A 24744-nucleotide genomic window follows, 5' to 3' on the forward strand; every position below is an offset into this window, starting at 1 on the left:
TTTATTGTTGAAACATTTGAAACCATAGATGAGGCAAAAAAGATAGTAACTACTAATACGTTTATGTATATCCTTTCAGATTTTTATATACATGTAACAATATAAATAACGTATATGTTTTTATAAAAATGAAAATAATGTACCTAAAAGTTTATAATCTTTTTTTTTTTTTCATTTAAAAATATATTGTCGGGGTGCCTGGGTGGCTCAGTTAAACCTACCACTCTTGATTTCAACTCGGGTCTAATCTCAGGGTCATGAATTCAAGTACTGCCTTGGGCTCCATGCTGCGTGTAGAGCCTACTTAAAATATAATAAAATAAAAAATAAAAAAATAAAAATATATCCTGAACTCCTTTTCAGGTCAGTAAAAATATATCCTGAACTCCTCAACACCATCATTTTTATTATGGATAATTTATGTATTAACAATTCCTTATTGAACATTTAGGTTGCTCCATTTTTTAATAGTTAAAAACCATACTTACAAACCAAAAAGTCAGAAACCTAAGACTGATTTTTCAAACAATAGTTTGAAAGTAGTTATATTTTCAAATAAGATGCTCCATATATTTTCTTTCAGCTTTTAGGTGAAATACCTGTAAGCAATGGATGCATTTGTTAGCCTGAAAAAAGTAAAATAAAAACAATTAGGGTGCCTGGGTGACTCAGTTGTTTAGGCAACTGCCTTTGGCTCGGGTCATGATTTCAGAGTTTCGGGATTGAGTCCCACTTCGGACTCCCAGCTCCACAGGGAGTCTGCTTCTCCCTCTGACCTTCTCCCCATCATGCTCTCTTTCACTGTCTTGCTCTCATATAAATAAATAAAATCTTTTAAAAAAAATTTTTAAGGGGCACCTGGGTGGCTCAGTTGGTTAAGCAACTGCCTTCGGCTCAGGTCATGATCCTGGAGTCCCAGGATCAAGTCCCACATCAGGCTCCCTGCTTGGTGGGGAGTCTGCTTCTCCCTCTGGCCTCTGCCCCTTCATGGTCTCTCTCAAATAAATTAATGAATTAATAAAATCTTTAAAAAAATTTTTTTAAAAAGGATAATAAAAAAAGTTTTTCCTGTGTTTACAGATTTTTTGGACAATCTTCAGTATATTTTTACAATCACTTGTTTTCTTCTGTGTGACTCCTTGAATAGACATACATTCAGAATCTTAAAAGTTGGAAAAGAATTCAGAAGAAAAAATGTGCCTTTAGAACATACCATCTATATTGGGGCGCCTGGGTGGCTCAGTGGGTTGAGCCACTGCCTTTGGTCAGGTCATGATCTCAGGGTCCTGGGATCGAGTCCCGCATCCGGCTCTCTGCTCAGCGGAGAGCCTGCTTCCCTCTCTCTCTCTCTCTGCCTGCCTCTCCATCTACTTGTGATTTCTCTCTGTCAAATAAATAAATAAAATCTTAAAAAAAAAAAAAAAAGAACATACCATCTATAAAGTGATACATTTGCTCAGAACCACTATCAACCTTTTCCTTGTGGTTTTGGGCTTTAGCGTTATGTTTAAATAGTCACTCCTCACCCTAAAATTAGACAAGTAGTTATAGTTGCTTAGATTTTATTTAAGATTTTTTTAAATTTAAGATTTTATTTATTTATTTGGTAGAGAGAGACATTGTGAGAGAGGGAACACAAGCAGGAGAGGGAGGGAGAGGCAGAAGCAGGCCTCCCGCTGAACAGGGAGCCCAGGACCCCGGGGATCATAACTTGAGCCGAAGGCAGACACTTAAAGACCGAGCCACCCAGGTGCCCCTATAGTTTCATTTTTTCAAAAACCAGTAACATTAAATTCAATCGGAATTTTGTCTGTCTGCTTATGATATGAGGTAGGGAATCTGATTTTGCCAAACTGACAAACGAGTTTGCCTAACATCATTCACGGAATAATCCAGTAATTCCTAAACTTGAGGAGGACTCAATCAAATGAAAGTTTACTTTCAAAGAGGTCATCTCAGGTGGCCGATGTTATTCAAGTATCCATTCACAAACATTTTGACAAACATTTGTATTCCTTCACAAACCATCAGTGAACAAACTTGCAATGAACATATTATGAGTCCCATTATTGGGCCCCAAGGGTACAGATAATAAAGACAGAGTGTCTGTTTGCAAGGGACTCTCTGACTAGGTCAGGAGAAGGGCAAAGAAACATGGCAAAACCCTTTGGTGGACTGAGGCAACATTTGAATTTCCAAAGTTCAGATAAATAGAAGGGAGCTAAACAGCTGGCAGGGGAGCAGGGGGAAGTGGGGCCTGTCAAGGAAGACTTTCTGAAGGTTATCCCTGGCTTAGTAATACAAGGAAGATCTTCCAGCCAGAGGGAATGGCGTATGCAAATGCACAGAGGCTTCTAGGAACTGCCCCTTCTTCTCCAATGACTGGAGCCCCAGCAGTGGGAGGATAAATGGGTGTGAATGGCCAGTATCAAAAATAAACTGACCACACGAAAGGGGGACATATTTTTTTAACACTAAGAATTTATTCAGAGCCAATATAATGAACAACATGAAAAAGCAATCACTTATTTGTTTATAACTGCTTCAAAAGAAGAGATTGAAAGATGTCCCTCATAATAATGGCATTATTAGGACAAGTTCTGAGAGAACCACTTTGAAGGAGGCTACACTCACACATACTTTGGTATGTGTGTTAAAATCATTCACGTTACTTTGCCATACTTCATACATCAAAACAAAAGCACTCAGCCAAAACAGACTTAGAGAGTGCTGAGTCTACCTGCTTCTCACCCCCACTACAACGTTGGATCAGAGAGGTAGGGTGAGAGATGATTAAGAAGACATTTCAGACAACACTAAGAAAATGCTTGTGTAAATTCAAATTTTAGAAGGCAGAATGTACATTAAACAAAACTTTTGAATAATGCTGCACTCCCCACTGTATAATTTTATAGACAGATTGTTATTCTTGCTTATGAGCATATAAATTCAGTGTTGTTTGGCAGCTTGCTCATAATTTTTGAAAAAAATGTGAAGTATCCTTTTTACATGGACTGAAGATGTCTTTGCTGGTTGAGCTTGAGGGTAAAACTGGATACAATTATATATTCATTTAATTATTCATAACTCGAGTCTGAAATGCATGTATATATATTTTTCACTTATTCACTTTATAAAATTTGAAACTAAACCCAGCAGCAGTTTTATCTTTGGCTTGGTGACAAGTTTCTTTTCGACAATGAACCAGTAAAAGAAATTATTCCAGAGAGAATTTGTGCTTCATTTCAGAAAATCAAATTGGATTGCAGACATATATTACACATCACTGTTGCAAGATGCTTCCACATTTCACAGAGCACATAGAGGGAAACAGCAGCACACATTTTTAAGAAATATTTCCACATGCAGAATTAGATTATGGCCATTCAAGAGGAAAACTAGGCTAATTTGCCAGAGAATTTTTGTCCATGGGACTTTAAGTATTCGCCTCATTCAGGGAAATAGGTTATGGGTAGAAGTCATGTGAGAGCAAGAGCTCAGATCTGGAGTGAGCCATGTTTGTTGAAGATGAGAGAGGATGTGCATTTTATTCAACATAAGTTAGAAGAGTCTAGACCTATCTTAGATTACTCATTAAAACTAATAATGTGAACAAATCTTAAGAGTCCATAATCAAGTCTTCTGTGAAGCTGTTTCTGCAATGTCGTAAAAGGAATAACAAATATGAGTTTAAAGGTATCTGAGGGTATATACTTTGTCATATAAAAAGCCAAAATTTGGCCATATCAATGCAACAATAAATTGGAGATCATGGCTGACATTTCGAAAGAAGATGGCGGAGACCCATCTACACTGAATAGGGGTCATTACAAAAAAAACCAAAAAACAAAAAATAAAACCGCTCCCCTTCTTAATTAATGCTCTTGCAAAAGTACTTGAGACACAGTATCCCATGCTTGGTTTATTACTAAAATAGAGATAATTTTGAAGGGGGAAGTAGATTTCACTCTTCTTTCTCTCAGTATGACATCTATATTTAGAAACATAGAAATAAGTGATAGCCTCCAATTAGAAAAAAGCAGTTTGATTGACTACTGATGATGATGATGATGATGATGATGATTTTTACCAGAGATAATGCTTCTGAAATTCTTCCTGAGCTGGGTAAATAAAAGTGAGAATTTACTAACCAAGGTGAACTATTCTGTAGTCAGTTATAATACCTGCAACCAGATTAATACAAAATTAGATAATAAAACTGTCATTCACCAAAGCAGTTACCATTTCTTCTGCATTTTTAGAGTCAAAATACAATCTTTTGTTTCAAGGGAATAGGTGTATTTCAGGGACACTGGGAGGCTCAGTCGGTTAAGTATCTGCCTTCAGCTCAGGTCATGATCCCAGGGTCCTGGGATTGAGTCCCACCCCAGGCTCCCTGCTCAGTGGGGAACCTGCTTCTCCCTCGGTCTGCCGCTCCTCCTGTTCATGCTCTCCCTCCCTCTCTCTCTCTCTGACAAATAAATAAATAAATCTTAAAACAAAAAACAAAAAACAAAAAACCAGGGCGTCTGGGTGGCTCAGTGGGTTAAATCCTCTGCCTTCGGCTCAGGTCATGATCTCAGGGTCCTGGGATCGAGCCCAGCATCGGGCTCTCTGCTCAGCAGGGAGCCTGCTTCCCCCTCTCTCTCTCTGCCTGCCTCTCTGCCTGCTTGTGATCTCTATCTGTCAAATAAATAAATAAAATCTTTAAAACAAAAACAACAACAACAAAAAACCAGGTGTATTTCAAAATACACAAACAATTGTTGGGTCACTGGGGAATTGCATTCTAATTAACAAAGCCAAATGCTAACATGGTTCTGTATAAGGCATTTTTATTTAACAAATGCTAACAATGCTCTCTGTATGCACTTTAATTTAATACAAATATAAAAATTAAAAGGTGATGTCATCTAATTTGCTATGGCAATAGGCTAAATGTTCTACAAATGTATTTCCAAAAATATTTTACTTCCTAAAAGTAACTACCTCAAGTGAGAGAATCTATATCATTATTGATATTTTAAAATGGCACGGGTAAAAATGCAGTTAAAATGTACTAACCCAATTCTTTTTTTTTTTTTTAAGATTTTATTTATTTGACAGACAGAGATCACAAGCAGGCAGAGAGGCAGGCAAAGGGTGGGGGGAAGCAGGCTCCCCGCTGAGCAGAGAGCTTGATGCGGGGCTTGATCCCAGGACCCTGAGATCATGACCTGAGCTAAAGGCAGAGGCTCAACCCACTGAGCCATCCAGGTGCCCCCCCCCAATTCTTTTTAATGAATGGCTGTACCACTGAGGAGAAAATATTAATACTGTAACATTATTTTTCATTTACATGGCTCCCTTATGATGCTTAAAGACAAACACTTTTTTCCCCTATATAATTGCTAAAGCACCAAATTATAGTTACTGAGAAAAAGAAGGACACTTTCCAGTTTCAGGTATTTATGGAATGGGGAGCCATGAAATGACAGAAGTTTGCCATGAATTACCATCTTTATAAGGTCCTTAATCTCTAAAATTCTAGATTTTTTTTTTTTTTTTTTTTTTTTTTTTTTGCTTTTGGAGTACTAACTCTTCAGCAGGTCACCCATTAATATGAGGGACTTTCCATATATATAAATGTAAGATGCTATTCCATCTGACAAACACTATTTTAAAATTTGTATCTGGTATGCTTTGTGTGTAGTTTGGAATAGGAGAGAGTATGGGGCGAATCTGAATTAGTAAGATGACTAATGCCTGAAATTACATTATTAGTCTTTCCTTAATTAGCTTACAACACTGATTCATGTTAAAATGCAATTGTTTTTTTTTTTAATTTTTTTTTAAATGCAATTATTTTTCAGAGAGGGTTTAACACATAAACTTGACACTACAATGGAAGGCCAGGGACTGGGCTAGGATTAGGAGCGGCCGTCTAGTCTTTAGCCGGCTACAGTCTCTGTGACCTTGGGCAAGTTCCCTATCTTCCTCAGATCTTCAATTTCCTTGTCACTAATTCATATGGTACACCAAAGACTCATTTGACCGTGGTTGGAACATTTTGCCAAAAGCTGGGTTTATCATCTCCTTACATTTTAGAAATTCACTCAAATGTCACCTGGATGTTTAAGTACAAACAGGAAAATGACACATCTTTCGTATTATTGTCTTGCCTTAAAAAAAAAAAAATGACATAAAAACCTCCAATCCAAATGCATACATCAAATCCATGCCAGGTGATAGGAAAGATACTTTAAAGAATCGGAATGTTTACCAGGGAAATGGGTATTTATAATTTGCAGGTTTGCAAAATACAATAGATAGCACCCTGAACTCAGGAGGAGTTCAGAGTCAGCAAATTTCCTTTACAATTCCAACCCGACCATTGAGGATTCCCTGCCACACCTTGTAGGCTCTGTGTTTTTTCTAAGACTAGGAGAGACAAGGGCAGATGAAGAAAGAGATGAGTCTCGGGGAGTCTCAGGCATTGCCCTGAGGTGATCATTTTTGTTTAAGGAGCATTCTGAAAATGAGGAGTTCCTTCAGTTTAGTTTATGAGACTGTCTCCTCCTAATAGTTTCTGCTTCAGTTCTTACCTGATGTGGAGGGACAGACATCCGCGGTCTTGAAGTTATCTGGAGACAACTTGAAGCTTGTTCCTCTTTTTCATTGTAATAATTCTTTTTGGGTTTTGACTATTAAAAAAGACCTTCTCTAGCAAGCCAATTTCTTGACACAGCTATATATTTTTTAAAAGTATTAGTAGAAACGGATATGTTTTTAGGTTCTTATAGCTAGAGTATGCTTTCCAAAGGTGTCCCAGGGGCCTTGGAAATAAGGGATCTTTTTGTTAAATTAATACATCTATCAAAAAATAATCTTCTCATTTCAATTTATTTCAGAACAAAAAGTCACAGGTTGTGGTCTTCACTGCCCATTGTCCCCCACATCCTCGTAAATTGATTTGGTGTTTAATTTTTGATCTAGGAAAGAATAATTCATTTTTATCTTCATTTAATTTTAATAGCCAAGGAGGAGTCTATAGAGATTGAATAAATTTAATCCTTCTGCAATTAGTGTCAAATTAATTCATTCTGGATGTGGATAACTAAAGAAATACAGACCCTCCCACACACTGTCAGAAACCTTTATCAGGTTTAATGTTTCATGTAAATGATCCTACTTGAAAGGAAGCTTGTCTTGTTTCTCTCTCCTCCCTTTCTGTCCTTGTTAATTGTTTTTAAACCTAAACTGTCTCTTGGCTTCTTTGAGGACGGTAGCCTTCATTGAATCCACCACGCGATCCTACAAAGATAACATTCTGCCCCCTACCTGGTTCCTTTGGGTGGAGAAATTGAATTTTCCCCTCAATACATTTTACAACATAACTTCTGTGGGATTGCTCCAGGGAGGATGGTCTGGTCAGACCTCACGAGACTGATCTGGACATGTTTTGCGTGCAGCAGGCGGATGGGATTATTTTAAGTAACCCCTGGTTTCACGCAACAAGATCCATCCGGATCATTCCAGATTTGCCACCCAGAGGCGCTTTTTCTGAGCAGCAATGTTAACCCATCTATGGGGAAGCACAGATATAGGAAGCTACCAACCAGGTCAGCAACCAAACTTCTAAAATATCCTTCCTTCTTTCTTGCCTTTAAAATCAACGTATGAGGTTGTATGATTGACATCTATGCGGGTTTTATAATTAGCCATCTTACTGCATGAAGAATAGAACAGTCTAATATAATTCTCTTAATTTCTAGTATAGCTATAAAAGCATACAGGCTATTTCTAAACATGACTCATCAAGATTTTTTTAAAAAGATAATTTAGTTACCTCTTGTCAAGTCACTACTTAATGTTACTGTCTATATTTGCTGTGATAAGCATTAAAATCTGTATATTGGTTGATAAATCATTGTTTAGGAGTGTCTAAAAGGTTCAGTAAATTGTACGAAATTGCCGTAGTGTAATAAATGGTTATTTGATAATGAATGAAATTGTTTGAAAATACTGTTAAAGTGTCAAGTTTAAACATATAGATCATCATTCAAAAGGAAGGCAAACATGGAAACCACAGTGACATCATAAATATACTGCAATAAACACATTTATTTATATCGGGCAAGTTGTAGGTACTTTGTATAAATGTGTACAAATTGATATATGAAGTTAATTTCAATCTGTAAAAGTAATTGCATTGGTTTAACTTATTTAACTCTCCTTACAATAATATTTATTGCAGAAAAAGAAGGTAAAGAAATAAATGATGATAAATAGATAAAATACATAGGAAATGGGAATTGTTTTACAATTTAATTACACTGTCACATAAAATTATCACACAAATACACCAAACCGACAGCAGAAATACATTAAAACTCTATTATCCAATGCAGAGAACAGTTTTTGTTGGTCTTCATTTCATTCGCACATTTAAAATAATTTTTATTTCTTTCTACTAGCACAAAACGTGAAATTTCATGTCAAAGCAAAAAGAGTAAGTCAGGCACAAAAGTTTTCTAAAAAAAAAATGTTCTGTTTTGTACTGTATTGTGAAGAATGACATAAAATCTAAGAAAAGGGCAGCAAAAGCATTCTCAGTCCCCCATGATAGGTATATTGAAGAAACAAACTCAGGGGCTTAATAGAAAATGAAATTAATTGGTTTGTTTTTAAAGATTTTATTTTTTGATTTTTTAAAGTAGGCTCTATCCCCACCATGGGGCTCAAACCCACGACCCCAAGATCAAGAGTCATATGCCCTACCAACTGAGCCAATGAGGCACCCCTGAATGTAGTTGATTAGTGAGACTTGGGTAGAAGTCATAAGATGTGCACATAACTTAGTAGGGGTACATCTTTAATGGCAGAACACTACATTCTGGGCTAAATAAACATATGTGGCAAAGATTCATTGGTTTTAAAAAAACAACTCAAACATTTATTCCCTAATATTTACTAGGCATATGCTAGATGTGGGGTGAGTTACTTTGGCTCTGTCCCAGAAAAGCTGACCATCTTATAGGTGAGGTGAGACATGTTCATAAGAAACAAGGCATTTATGTCAGGCTTGGTTACTTATTTGTTGATCTGCATATCAGGTTATTTTGCCCTAAGTTTCTCAGCCATGAATTGGGACCAGAGTATAGCATCACAAAACTTTACCATAAAATTCTTAAAACTTGGTGTCAATTCCTGTCTTTGATGTCTAATCCTAAAAATTCTGCAACACATTTAATATCTACTCTTGTAACATATTTAGGCTACCAGGGCAATAATAATTTTATTTATTCTATGGAAATACAAAATTTATAATGAAGAGTACACAATTCAGTTTGGGAAAGTGAACATGATAATTAAACTGAACTAGTTAAAGGGAATAATTCATTGAAGGAATGAGTGGGAATTGAAAAGAATTATGAGAGTGAAAGCTTGAAGGTTTAATGCAATTAATGATAGAAAGTGATTCAAAAGCATATCATGCAATTTCTTTATGAGGGTCAAATATTTAACCATAGATAATAAACTAACTTTTTAGATGATATTTAGTTTTTATGAAACAAAGTCATATTTCTTTTTCCTCTCTCATTTTTTCTCAACATCCATTCAAATAGAAGGCAAATGTGTGGGTCTTTCAATCTGGGGTTTAAATTAGACACTGTAAACACAATGCTTGGATCATAACAAATTGGATTTATTCTTCTAATTTGTTATAAAATGCCAAATGGGGCAGCATAACTGATGAATGAAAAACCAGAAGAAAGTTTTCATGGACTAATTGACCAGACTAATTGACCAGCCTTCAGATAAAGACTTATCTGAAATTAATTATGCTGTTCTCTAAATTAAAAAAAAAACCTCTGATAAATTTCTAATCACTGGTATTTGAAGCATCTCCAGTACTATAGGTCTTACTGAGTCATTTTACAGTTCTGCCTGCTGATATGCATATATGTATATATTTTCATTTTATATATATTTATGTATAGATTCTGTTCCATGTATATTTCCAATGGGCATATTTTTCCTTAAGCAAAACAAGCAGAGGGAATGATGGAAATACAGTCGCACCAGCATTCAAATTGTTTAGAAATTTTAAATTGATAAAATAAGAATAGCCCATTTTTAGTATGTTACTTCCATTTTTATAGCTGTTAAAAGATTATTTTTAGTAAGTCAAATCTAATGATAAGAAAAATGTAACCATAATTCTTAGCAGAGAGAGCAGTATCTGATTTTTCTTAATGGCATGATTTATGGTAATTCAAGGGTATTCTAAATCTCAAGGGTTTCTAGGCTCATTTTGACTTCAACTGGTGAATTCATTTATAGAAGAAAAGAAGTAGACACTGAAATAGGTAAAATACAATAATAAAAGTAATTCAAACATGACAATGGAAAATGGAGATGTTTAAAAAGAAAATTTAAAGTATCAGATATTGATGAGAATAGACTCATAAAATGTTATTCCTAGAATGGTTTTCATCTTCCCATAAATTAAATAAATTGACTCACTTCTGAATGTTAGAGTCTTCAAAATGATATGTATATACTGAAAATATAATCTTTTTTATTGGCTATGGCTATAGAAAGGGTCATAAGTAATGTGTGCCATTAGTAGAATTTAGAAGACATCGTTTATTACACTTCAGAATGGCCTGTTATATACAATCATTATTTAAGAAAATATTGAACATGGGAAGTAGTTAATTTTTAACATATTGGAAATATTGTTAATTTTAAATTCAAATTTCTTATTCTCAAAGGGAACAGCGTATAATCATTTAAAAAAATTATACCCCTGTCTTAAATTTAAAGATGAAACCCAAGACAACCAACATAGCAGAAGGGAAATGCCTGCCTCTCTCTGAACATGTAAGGTGCCACATGTTCAAATAGAACTCTTTTGCTTTTATTTTCTTTCTTTTTTAAAATTTTATTTATTTATTTATTTGTTTGTTTGTTTGACAGACAGAGATCACAATTAGGCAGAGAGGGAGACAGAGAGAGAGAGGGGGGGAAGCAGGCTCCCTGCCGAGCAGGGAGCCTGATGCGGGGCTCAATCCCAGGACCCTGGGATCATGACCTGCGCCGAAGGCAGAGGCTTTAACCCACTGAGCCACCCAGGTGCTCTGTGCTTTTATTTTCTTAAAAAATAGATTTTTTTTAAAGTAGTCTCTACACCCAGCGTAGGGGCTCAAACTTACAACCCCAAGATCAAGGGTCACATGTTCTATCAAGAAACAGCCAGGCTCCCCTGCTTTCATTTCTAATAACCTGTTAGCTTTGATGTTTTTGCTAAGACTAGTACTATTGTTCCTTTCTGCTCCAACCTGACACCAATCTCATTTGACATGCTTTCCTCCACTGTGTCGCTTGGGTACCTGGAGAAGTTTTGTGTGCTTGAGTGTGAAATGTTAAGAAGAGAACAAGGTAAATAGTCCTCCTTTTCCCTAAGATTAGAGACGAACTTTAGACTAGTCCACTCTCTCTCTTTATACAGAAATTACATTCAAGTCAGGGCAAATAAGATAGGAAGTTACCAGTTATGTCCGCATGTACATCAGTAGGAGTATGAACATGGGAAAGCTACACGGGTCTTCCTAAGACTTGACCTGTCACAGATACCGGTGTATGTCTATAGGCAGAAAGAGACCTCTCTGAGTTATGGAACGTAGAGGTAACATCGCTCAGGGTCCTGTATTTGGAGTAGTTCTGAACTCTTTCTGGGTTTAAGCAGCTGTTGTTACATGGCGCCAGGGAGAGTAGAGGAGGGAGGAATGCTACCACGTGGTGCTAAAAACAGATTGGAAGCGCTGGTGTGCATTTGCATAAATATGCTCTCTGGGTTTGGCAGGTCCTCTTTGCTTTTAGACCTCTTTATCATCCTGAGCTGTTAGGATCCGTGATCAAAGGAGTGAGACTGATAAAAAGCGAAGGTCAAGCAAAGCTTTATTTGTGATTTACACATATTAGAATTTACCCCATTTAGATGTATAGATCCATACATTTCGAAAAATGTATATAGACTTGGAAATACCACCACAGGGGCACCTGGGTGGTACAGTTAGTTGAGTTTCTGACTCTTGGTTTCGGGTCATGATCTCAGGGTCATGAGATTGAGCCCCACATTGGACTCTGCACTCAGTAGGAAGTCTGCTTGGGGTTCTGTCTCCCTCTCTCTCTGCCCCTTGCCCCTAAAATAAATACATACATCTTAAAAAAATTAAAAAAAGAAAGAAAGAAAGAAAGAAAGAAAAAGAAAATACCACCACAAACAAGACATAGAATATTTATATTATCCTGAGAAGTTCCCTTTTCCCTGACCTTACCCTGCCACCTGGCAATCATTGACCTCCTACATCTTGTCCCAATAGTTTTGCCATTTGAGAATGTCATATAAATGGTAGCAGATAGCATGTTGTCTTTCGAGTATGGCTTCTTTCTTCTAGCACAATGCTTTTTGAGATTTACCTATGTTGTTGTATGTATCAGTAGTTGGTTCTATTTTATTGCTGAGTAGTATTCCATACAATGGAATGGCTATACGATAATTTATCCATTAATTGATGGGTACTTGAGTTGTTTCCATTTTTTGGTGATTTTGAATAAAGCTGCTACTAACATTTAAGTATAGGGCTTTGTGTGTATATATGTCTTTATTTTGGAGGAGTTAAATACCCAAGAATGGTTTCTGGGTTGTATGGTAAGTCTATTTTTAACTTTATGAGAAACTGCCAAGCTGTTTTCCAAAGTAGCTACACCACCTTTCATTCCCCCTGCGATGCATGTCAGTTACAGTTGCTCTGCACCCTTCTTGGTATTGTCAGTCTGCTCTGATTTGAGCCAATGTGGCAGGTATGCAGTGAAGTGCCTTACAATTTAATGAAATCTTTTCATATTTTTAACATTGGATCCCATGGGTCAGTTCAGTGAAGTTCAAATGATTCTGTCCATAAGGATCTTGTCTCCTAGTTGAAAACCTAATACAAACACACACAAAAATCAAATGGAATACTTCAATAGTAATCCAACAGAGGCACAAGAAAGATATCAAAAGGAGGTTCATGATTGATTTCCAATGAATTATTCAGTTAATCATTGCTATAGCAGTTTACCATTCCTGGATGTTTTTCTGTGGATACCAGGTCTATTGGATTCTTCCTTCACAATCTGTTACTAGTTTCTTCTTCCTCATTTGACTGTGAACACTTCAGTCCAGGCCTTATCATCTCATCCTAGATTATTGTAGCAATTTCTAACTGGTGTGGTGACTTCTGGATTCTTTCTACTAGGATCAGACCTACTTATGGCCATTAAACTAATCTACATAAAACAGTATTCTGTTGTTAACATAACAAATTACCACAAATTTAGTGGCTTAAAACAATACTCTCTTATTAGTCCACAGTTCTGTAGGTCAGGAGTCTAGACACAGTATGATTGGGTTCTCAGCTTAGGGTCTCACAAAGTGGGAATCAAGGTTTTGGTTGAGCTGTTTTCCCGTCTGGGGCCTTCTTCTGAGCTTATGTGGCTCCATTCAATTCCTTGTGGCTGTAGGACTCAGGTTCCCATTTCTTACTGGTTGTCAACTGGGAGATGTTCTCAGTTTCTCGGGGCCACTCTCATTCCTCTACAGGTGGCCTTTTTATCTTCAAATGCAACAATGGAAAGTCTCCCTGTCTTCAAATCCTTCTCATTGTCTCAAATCTTTCTTTCTAAACAGAGCCCAATCCCATTTAAGGGTTTATGAGATTAGGTCATGTCCACCCCAAATAATCTACTTTTCTTAGAGGAAACTCTTCCATAAAACATAACCTAATTATGATTGTGATATCCCATCAACACTCAAGTGTAGGAATTATTAGACAAGGTGTGTACACCAGGGAAGGGAAATACTAACAAATTACAATATTGGATTAGGTTTACACATTCAGAGAAACTTCTCTAGTAACAAACTATAGAAATGATCCCTGAAAGTATAGTCTTTTGGATTAGGTTTAGATCGAGAAATTTTGTCTGTGTCCTTTCTCCTCCCTAGAGTCTCATTTTCCTCTAAATTATATCCCTGGACCAATGCATTCTTGAGCTTGAGGAGTGGGGAGGAGATGTACCCCAGTCTTGGCTTCACACAGTGAGAAGAGCTCTAGTCCTCCACTTCTTCTTGGGTACTTTACTCTTTGGTATTCCACAGAAGCTGAACTACTGAGCTCTTCTATATGCTTCCGGACCCGGAGTGCACTCTGCAGTATAAGCTCTCGTCATTGCAAGGTTTTGAGCAGAGGACTGACATGATTCAACGTACATTCTAGAGAACCGTTCTCACTGCTGCTTTGAGAATAGGCTTTGGTGATCCTGGTGCAGCCGGGGGAAGCGGAGGGAGGCAAGGAGATCAGTGAGGAGGCTGCTGCGCTGACCCAAGTCAGAGATGATGGTGGCTTAGATCACCAGGAGGAAAAGCAGAGAATCAAGGATGACTGCTAGAGTTCTGCTACGAGCAGCAGGGTGGATGGGGTGCTGTTCACTCAAGTGGAGAAAAGCTACCTCTTTTTCCCAGGGAATGAGGCACTTGTCCAAACCCAGGTTATTAGGGTTTGTTGCAGGCACCGAAGTGCAGATGTGAAGCAAGCATTCAGTGGTAATTTGGCCTCCAGTAATGAGGTTAGGTTTCTTTTTTCTTTCTTCCTTCCTTCCTTCCTTCCTTCCTTTCTTTTTTTTTTTTAAGAAAAGGTGTTTCTCATTTGGCAAACAGAGATGAAATTTTTAGCTTAGTTATTCCTCGTGGTGCCATACAGAGTATTTTCTGTTAATCATATCCAAGTCCTGAGGTTAGAGGTCTGCTGGAGCAAAGGATCAGAGCTGCCAAGTAAGGATGGGTCCCTCTAACATTGGAGTGGATCACACCGGGTTGGGAGTGATAAAGTGATCCCTTGGTATTGATAGTTGAGGACTGATTTCCTCTAGACCCAGCCTACACTTCCGTTTCTGAACATTCAGGACACCATGTGCTCGCCTGCATCAGCCTGGGTCCGAAGCTTCCGGGGTGGGGCCCTTTTCTGTTGGACACCTCTGGTTTAGTCCCATTACCTTGGCAGGTGGCCTTGGCATCTACACTGCCCACAAGAAATCAAAGGATAATTCAGATTCATAACCAAAGTGTCATTTAGGGCTTGTCTCTGTGCATAGAAAGTGAAATCAAATGTTGAGGCAATTAGGAGAATTATTCAGGCAAAGACATTTCTTCCTCCCTTATATGGATATTTCATGAAAAATTTCTAGGCCTGTCATTAACTAGCTCATTACTTTAATTAACCACTTCATTATGTAAGTGTAGACACAGCCTTAAAATTATTTGTACTGTTTCTTCCTGTGTGTAAATAACTGCAAAGTAAAAATATTAATTTATGAATGTAATTGTGTAGGTGATCACTCCACATTTACTCAGCACTAGCAATTAGTGCATGCAAATCAGCTAAGACAAAAGTCTCTCTGATCCTGTTCAGAATACAGGAAGAGTTAATTTGCAAGAATGCCTGCTTCTCGCCCATCTGATTCTCAAAAGTCACGTTCTTCCCTCTGAAAATCAGAAACTGACCATATTTGTTGTGCGCTTTCTGATCACTGTTAATGCCCTTGCAAACACAGGAAATAAAATGCTAACAAATCATCATCCATTACCTAATTATATTTACCTAGACAGATAAAGTTAAGGGGAAAAGTGTGGATCTTTTTCTTTTTCTTTTCTTTTCTTTCTTTCTTTTCTTTTTTTTTTTTTTAAAGAAAAGGCGTTTCTCATTTGGCAAACAGATGAAATTTATAGCTTAATTATTCCTCATGGTGCCATACAGAGTGTTTTCTGTTAATCATACCCAAGTCCTGAGTTTTTTTTTCCTCCCAAAGAGGTGTAAAATGTGTGTTGATTCCCAATTAAGTCAGCTCCCCCTCCAGTGGGGATAGTGCTAATGGGATTTAAAAATTCCTGAGGCTTCACCAGGGTCCACATTAGGAAAAATTCTGACGTAGATGGAATATCACTCCTTCAGCAACACAAACATCAACTCACAGAGAATAGTACAACTGACTGCCTTTGACATCTTACATGGTGGAAACTGTTAGAATTAGTCATCTTCATTACAAATCACGCTTGTGGCTGTATAGCAGCATTTGAGTTGCCTCGATCATTGGACAATATTTGGACATTTATTTCTAGGTTATCTATTTAAAAATATACCATGTGGAAGTTTTATAAGATACACTCACAGATCTGTGTAAACTGAGCGGCACCGTGGGCCACTGTGACCACCTATATTATTCATTCTTTGTGTGACATGGGAAGCATTCAGGCGCCAGACTACCCAGGTTAAGAGCTACCTTGGAAAGTCACGGACTGGAGTGGTTCAGGGAGACGAATGTAGGTATACAATCCATTTCTTTAATTATGAGTTCGGGGTTTCAATTTTTATTCTGCAATTCCTGTTACCCCCACCAGAGGGAGCAACCTTAACGTTGGGAGAAAAAAAGCAAGTAGCCTTACATCTCTACTACTCACAGAGATGGTAGGTAGCTTATCTGCTGGACTCTGGTATCTAAGTGCCAGCCACATGCTAAGTATTTTATAACAGTGTTTCATTATTTTTAATCCCTTCAGTTTAAATTGTAGTCTTTATTTTCTAATAAGAATATATTCATAAATTTCAAAAATTTTAAAGTACAAGAGTATAGAGTGAAAACCTCTCCCAGCCACATTTGTCCCCCAGCCTCTCAGCTACCCTCCCACATGCAACTAATGTTACCAGCTGTTTGTGACATTTCACAGGTACTTAATGTTATCAGTTTCTTTAGAGCTAATTTATGCATATGAATGTAAATGAATATATTATTTCCTGCCCTTTTATTTTTTAAATTTTACTTATTCATTTATTTGTTTATTTCATTTATTTTAGAGAGTGAGAGGGAGGGTTCAGCGGAGGGGGAGAGGGGCAGAGAGAGCATCTTAAGCAGGCTCAACACCTGGTACAAAACCTGACGCAGGGCTCCATCTCATGACCCCAAGATCATGACCTGAGCCGAAATCAAGAGTTCCATGCCTAACTAACCGAGACATCCAGGTGCCCCTCTTTCCTACTCTTTTAAAGATAAATGCAAGTATACTATACACACAGTTCTGCACTTACAATATATCGTAGAGATTTTCCCCTATCAATACAAAGAGATCTTCTCCAGTCCCTTTCATGATGTCATCGTACACATATACCATAATTTATCCTATCAGTTCCTTATTGATGGACATTTACATTATTTAAGAACTTCTGTGGTTACAAACAAGGCTACAATGAAGCAACCTATAAAGACATTATTTCTTAAGAATGCAAGTTTACCTGTACAATAAATTCTGAGAACGGGAGTACCTTAGTCAAAGAGTATAGGCACCTCCACATTATCTCTGACCATAGCGCCATTTCACACACAAGGGCTCAGAGAATGCAGTGACTCACTCAGGACACAGTTGTTAAACACTGAAATCAGAATGTAAACATGACTAGTGCTTTAAAAAAAAAATCCCCACATTGCTCTTTTACTGGCCAGTAAAATTTTCCCTCAATAATAAATAATAACTAAGTACTTAATATGTATAACGTGTGTGGTGAGTGCTGTGTAGGATTCGAAAGAGTGAGGACATGGCCACTGTCCTCAGGAAGTTTACAATTGAGCAGTTTTAGTAAAACATTGAAAGGAAGTGGGTGTAGTTATGGACTACATCAATCTATCTATCAATCAATTGATCGATCTATGCATATATATGTCCCCATCCTCATACTATATATGTATGTATGTATTATATATGTGCATATACACTTATGCCCATATACAATATGCACAATTTAAGACAAACAGTGGATATGAATATTTAAACAAAAGAAATTGAGGTATCTATTTAATGAAAAAATATGCACATTAAACTAGCTTTTAATAATTTAAAAACAATACAATTGTATTACAGGGATAAGCATTCTTAGTTCTATTACCCAGAGATAACTACTATTAATTTTGGGGGAGGTCTCCTTCCATTGTTCTTATTTACAAAATAGGATCCTCTTTAAAATATTGTCTTATAATCAATTTTTTTCTCTTAACATTGTTTAATAACTATCTTCTCAGATCATTAAATATTTTTCCTTAACATCATTTTCATAGTTTTAGGGGTTTCTATTATATAAACTGAACTATAATTTATTTAACTAAATCTCTTATTGTCAGAAAATATTCTCATGCCTCTCGCCACATTAATTATGATACACAATACTGTGATGACATTTTGGACTTAATTTTTTTTTTTTTTTCAAACCATTACGCAGCACTCCACCCTCCCCCTTCAGCATCTGTCTGGATCTCCCTTTCCGGCAAATTCAACCTTGTAGCTAGTCTTCGTGAGGGGGCAATTCCCAGGTTTCTCCCCCCTCCCCCCCATTTCTGGACATGAACAGAAATTAAGGGGACCCAGTTCTTCCTCAACTAACTTTCTGGTAGCGCCGTGGTAGGCTCGGGCAGTCAAGGCATTTGCTCCCGGGACTTTGGATCCTGACTGAGTGGAGGCACAAGCAAAGGGAACTTTGGAGGCCAAGGTCATTCTTATGGGTGTGGTGGTGAAAGGCCACTGCATCCGTGGGATGGCCTTGGTTTACCTGGCTCTCTTGTAGCCTAGCTTTCAAGCATGATTCCCTAGCCTTCTGTTTGATTTGGTCAGCCCCCAAGAACCTTCCAATATCATCTCTCTGCGTAAGACTGCCAGCACTGGTCTTGATTGCTTACGACTTAAAACCCTCATGAACGCAACGGCAATTGTAAGCCTGATTTGTGATTATGTTTTTATGTTTTTAGGTAAAAAAATCATTTATGAAAGAAGGGAAAAGAGGGGTTCTTTACATAATAAAACTCTCTCATGTGTTTTAGAAAATCATGGATAAAGTAAGGTACACTTGAATAATTTAAAAATTGTTTATTGACTAACTTGTCCATAACCTTTTGGCATCTTATCGACATGGAAAGCTGTATATTTGTCAAGAAAGCCCTTTAATACTTCTGAGGTGATGATTATCTATCTAAAAGTTAGTTGTATCTAGCTTTAAGCAAACTCAATATATATACAAATTCAGATCTATTATTCATAGAAATAGGGAGGAAGAGGGGCTCTTTAGAAGAGTGAAATGTAGAACCTAGAGTTCGTGCCCATCACCTCCTAGCAGTGTCACCTTGTGCAAGTCACTTGAACTCATGGAATGGCTTCTCGATCTGTAAAAATGGGGAGGTAACAGGGACCACTTCACAAGGTTGTTACTTGGAGTCTAAACTTCAGGACATGTAAGATACATGTGAATGTCTGTTGTACTCTGTAAAATGTTGAAAAACATTTATTTTGTAATTGCAGGAAAACGGAATTTCTGGTCTTTTTAGAGTTTGCTCATTAGTTTATACCTAACATGTTTCCACCAAACACCCTAAGAGTATTCAAATTGATTCCATTTATAAAAATTCAGCTTGATCACTTACTCACTTTAATTACTAAAAAACTATTCCTTTCCTTTCCTTTCCTTCCATTTTCCATTCATATATGGTCAGTATCTAGGGCATAACAGTGAAAACAAAGGTAATAGCCATTTATAGTTCAATTAAAGTAACTTGACTCCATACTTCTTCCAAAAACCTATATTGTGGGTTGAAAAAAGAACAGTTTAATCAGTTGCTTAGCTTCCATAGTGCCCTGCCATTGTGTTTTATAATTGGTTATCCTGATACAACATGAGTTCTTGAAGTCAGCGCCTTGGGTCTATACTCTCTAGGTTGCCTTACAGACAGATAATTGGGAAAGGGGATCCAAGGGGATCTGCCCCATAGAAGCAGATTGCCCAGTGGAGAGAACGGAGCATCTACTGCCATCCCTTCATATCATTTCAAAGGCCATGGGGAAGACAGGGAAGTTCTGGGGACAGTACTCAAGGGATGGTGAAAATGGACAGTATGGGGGGTGAGGATGTGGGTCTGTAGGTCACCAAATCCTTAACTTGCTCATATTTGTTTTTCTTGTTATCCTATTAGTGTTACAGGTTTTCCACTGAGTTGATTTATTTCCATTTCTACTGTCATGTAATATGTCTGATTCTTGTCATGTCTTCCTCTCTTCTTTGGTCTCCTAACTGGCCTCTTGCACCTACCTTTCCTCTTTTTCAATTCAGTTTTTATGTAGCTGCCATACACAAGAGATAGACTGTATTTATCAAATATAGCATACTAGCTCATTATAATTAATTTGTTTACTGGCTATCTCCCATCCTTCCTAGAATATCAACAGGGACATGGTTGGTGCATGGTATGGTGCATTTCTCTATATCTAACCCCTAGAACAGTGCTTCGCACATGACAGGGGCTCAGTAAACATTTGTTGAATGAATGAATGAGTGAACACCTTTGTGTGAAATGACCTTTCTTTTTTCCAACATCTACTGAAATTTTCTTTGTTCTTCAAGGCATAGCTGAACTTCCCTAACTGTTCCTCTCTCCCAGCACTTTTATTCATATCATAACATGCATCAAATTCTGCTTTGTATGGGGGCGCCTGGGTGGCTCAGTGGGTTAAGCCGCTGCCTTTGGCTCGGGTCATGATCTCAGGGTCCTGGGATCGAGTCCCGCATCGGGCTCTCTGCTCAGCAGGGAGCCTGCTTCCCTCTCTCTCTCTCTGCCTGCCTCTCTGCCTACTTGTGATCTCTGTCTATCAAATAAATAAATAAAATCTTTAAAAAAAATTCTGCTTTGTATGAAATTACACCTGTACCCCATTACTTTGTAACTATCTCAAATGCAGACTCTGCTCCACTCACCTCTTGTTCCCCTATAATGTCTAGTACCTTAAAGATGGGAGTAACCAATTAGCATTAAGCTAGTGAGTACTTTTAACTTCCTCAGCAGGTGATTCTACGATAATCCTAAATGGTCAATCCAAGTGACCTAATTTAAACCGTCAGGGATTTCAATCGACATGCATACTGAACATTTACATCATACAGTTAAAGTCTATGGGGGATACAGAAGGAATATAAGGCATTCTGTTGGCTCCTAGGGAGTTTACTGTTTAATTAGGAATATGAGACAATTCCATTGACCACAGTATTAGAACCACTTTAGGATTCTTGTTAAAAATGTCTCTGCCCTGGGGCGCCTGGGTGGCTCAGTGGTTAAAGCCTCTGCCTTCGGCTCAGGTCATGATCCCGGGGTCCTGGGATCGAGCCCCACATTGGGCTCTCTGCTCAGCGGGGAGGCTGCTTCCTCCTCTCCCTCTGCCTGCCTCTCTGCCTACTTGTGATCTCTGTCTGTCAAATAAATAAATAAAGTCTTAAAAAAAAAAAAAGGAAAAAAAAAGTCTCTGCCTGAAACAAGACATCCTGAATCACAATTTCTAAGGAGGTGGCTGAAAACCTGCATAATTAAGAAGCTTCCCAGGTAACTTATATTTTCAGCAAACTCCGAATTAACTGGCTTTGTTCCTCCTTTCATTCCCAAATGGTGCACTTGATCCCTCATTATAGATGTAGTCAGCCCCCAGTTCCCAGGAATAATACTAGGTTCTAGATCCATGTGCAATGATTTAGTATCAGATCACTTCTGTTACAAATTTGGTATTCATTCATTCATCAAAATTCATTTATCTATTCATCTCAAAGTTTACTTAGAACCTTCTGGGTTTATTGTATACGCCTGAGTTTTAGGTCTCATTTGTAGATTTCTCCCTTCGTCCTGATTCCAGTCATCATCTGTTAATCTTCTACTAGAAAAGTTTCCCTTTGCACTAAAGTCTCATCCTGCTCTTAGTCCTCCCCCCAGAGACTGGAGCTCTGTTCTGAGCTGTAGGCCAGTGTCTGGAGCCCAGCTCCTTGTTGACAACGTTTCCAGAGGTTGAGCGCTTACCTGTCTAGTCTCAGGCTTTCTGGAGTGCCAGATAGAGAGCCTCTCCCATTGTCCTCACTCATTTAAGTAAATGGACACAATCTTTATGTGGATAGTAAGAAAGATATATGAATAAGTGGCTTTTCTAACTATAAAGTGTTATACAAATACTAGTTATTATCATAAAAAATAGGACCTCTGCTACAAGTCTGGTATCTCATTCATTCATTCATTCATCAAAATTCATTTATCTTAAAACTTACTGCTATCTTTAGTCAATGCAGGATGTTATCAGCCCAGAGGTACTGGAATACAGCTCTCCGCGGTCAGCCCATCAAAAACACAGGAGAACATGAACGAACATCCTCCTCATGGCTGCAAAGTTAAATAGAAGCACGGTCTCATAAACCTACCACATTCAGAAGCATTTGAATTGCCACTGACAGATTTACTTAATGCTTACTTGAAGCTATACGAAAAGTCCAAATATTTTTTAAAAAGTAAAGAAAACATGCTTTTCACCAGAAAACACACAGTATAGTAGACACGATTTCTTGTCTACTCAACAACCATTCTATTTTCTCATATTTTTTTCCTGCTGGCAAAACTGATTCTCATTTCAGAGGCTGCAATGTCAGAAAGGTACCTCCCCAGTTTCCCTGTAACTAAGGCATTGGCGTGGCATCCAGTAATTCTTTTTTTTTTTTTAAGATTTTATTTATTTATTTGACACAGAGAGAGAGATCACAAGTAGGCAGAGAGGGAGGCAGAGAGAGAGGAGGAAGCAGGCTCCCTGCTGAGCAGAGAGCCCAATGTGGGGCTCGATCCCAGGACCCTGAGATCATGACCTGAGCCAAAGGCAGAGGCTTAACCCACTGAGCTACCCAGGCGTCTCTGGATCCAATAATTCTTGACCAATGGACCTGAGGGGACGTCTGCTGGTGAAGTTCAGTGAAGTGTTTCTCCCTGATGAAAAGAAAAATATTGCCCTTTCTGCCTTCAGACATAGCTCTAACTTGATGGCCGGGATAGCAGCAGCCACCTTGCTACAATGAGGGCACAAGTCTGAGGGTAACAGATAATACACTGAAGATTACTGAGCCTTAATTCAGAGAGAGCCTGGATCATTGATGTCACTGTTGAAGGACTAAATTGGCCTTGCCTGCAGCCTCCTTGAGGCTGTTACCCTTGGTAGATGATCTTTGCTTTAGCCATTTTCAGTTAGGTTTTCTGTATTTGTAGCTAAAATAATCTTAAATTTAAACACAGTCTTTAAATTAACTATCTTAATTTGTTACTGCCCTGGATATTTGTAAGAGACAGATTTGATTCACCTTGCGTCTTTCTCTGATTAAGACTTTGGCTTGAGGAGTAGCTGTAGTGTAGTAGAAGTGTTATTGAGTGCTGTATGAGCTTATATATATGGTATGATTTAATTTTTATAAGCCAAGTTCAAATCGTTCTGCCTCTGCACATGGTAATATTGATTCTGTCTTATAGATCTGGTAAGTAAGGTAGTGTGTGGTGTGGAGACCTATCCAGGGAGGGGTGTTGAAGTTAGTATTAGAACTCTGTATCTCTGACTTGGTTTTGCTGCTCAAATTTCTGGATTCATGATATAACATTCTGACTTGCATAGTTAAAAATACCTGCCAAAATACCATGACATGATTAAAAATATCCTTTTTACTGGAAGCATGCTGGGAATTTCTGTTTCAGTTAATTGGAGATGTATGTGTGCATCCAGGTCTGAATAGATCACAAAGGCCCTCATTTTCTTTCCAGCTAACCTGACCCAGGAGATGTTTTTTGAAGTCTTCATGCAAAAAATGCACTTAGTGTACATTTCCAATGTTGGATTCTATACATTAAGTGAATAATGTCCATACGTGCAAATTTACTCTTTGGAATTTGATCAAGAATCTCATTTCATAGATATGATTTCAAATCCATTTTGAAGGTTCTTCTTCTAAGAGTCATGGCCAATGTATAAGTGTTTTGGCTTTGCAAAAGATACGAATATTAAACACATTTCATTTCAATGAATATGATTCAACAGGATCATAAATCCTTTCAGTATGAGTTCGCTAAATAAGAGGGATACTGTGTACTCTGGCAACATTACTAATTAATCAGTCTTGTTAGTATTTATAATTATTCTTTAAAATGAAATTTATAATCATAATATGACCCTGAGTAAATTAAGAAAAGCAATAAAAAGATGTTGACGCTCATAATAGCAAAAGACAGTTATTTTAGTAATTTTTATATCCAGAGGAATAATAATTAGAAGATCTAATCTATTTTAAAGTTTCTATCATAAAAATGTGAAAGGCGGTGTTTCAACTATAATAAGATTCTTTTTCAGGAATATGATCAATGAACAACAGACAATATAATAAAGAGAAAAGATAAATGTTTCCCGAATATGACTATTTTCCACATTTTAGAAATGGGAGGTAATCTTGAGTGTCTCAGAAGTACATTATATATTGTTGAGGCTAACTGAATTATAGATGAAGCAATTATGTCTTGTAATATAATCTATCCGTTTAAGGGTAGAAACTACCAAAGTGCAAAATAAGTTTTTGCATTGTAAAGACCATACATAGTAATTCTTTGACAACTAGAAAATATAGATGAACAAAAACATAAATGAAAATAAAAATGTAAGCAAACACAGTCCATTACTCAAGAGATTACTATATTTAATGCATATTCTTTGGCCTCTATGTATCACATACATTCTGTTGTACAACTTGTACAAAATGGAATTGTAGTTGTATTTTGTTTTATATCCATTTTTTAAAAAAA

General features: G+C 37.4%; 1 pseudogene; it reads right to left on the reverse strand.

The window, feature by feature from the left end:
* Positions 1-13899: 13899 nt before the first annotated feature.
* LOC116592054 lies at positions 13900-13983 on the reverse strand (annotated as a pseudogene).
* Positions 13984-24744: the final 10761 nt, after the last annotated feature.

The sequence above is a fragment of the Mustela erminea genome, chromosome 5, assembly GCF_009829155.1.
Source record: "Mustela erminea isolate mMusErm1 chromosome 5, mMusErm1.Pri, whole genome shotgun sequence".
Taxonomy (NCBI): domain Eukaryota; kingdom Metazoa; phylum Chordata; class Mammalia; order Carnivora; family Mustelidae; genus Mustela; species Mustela erminea.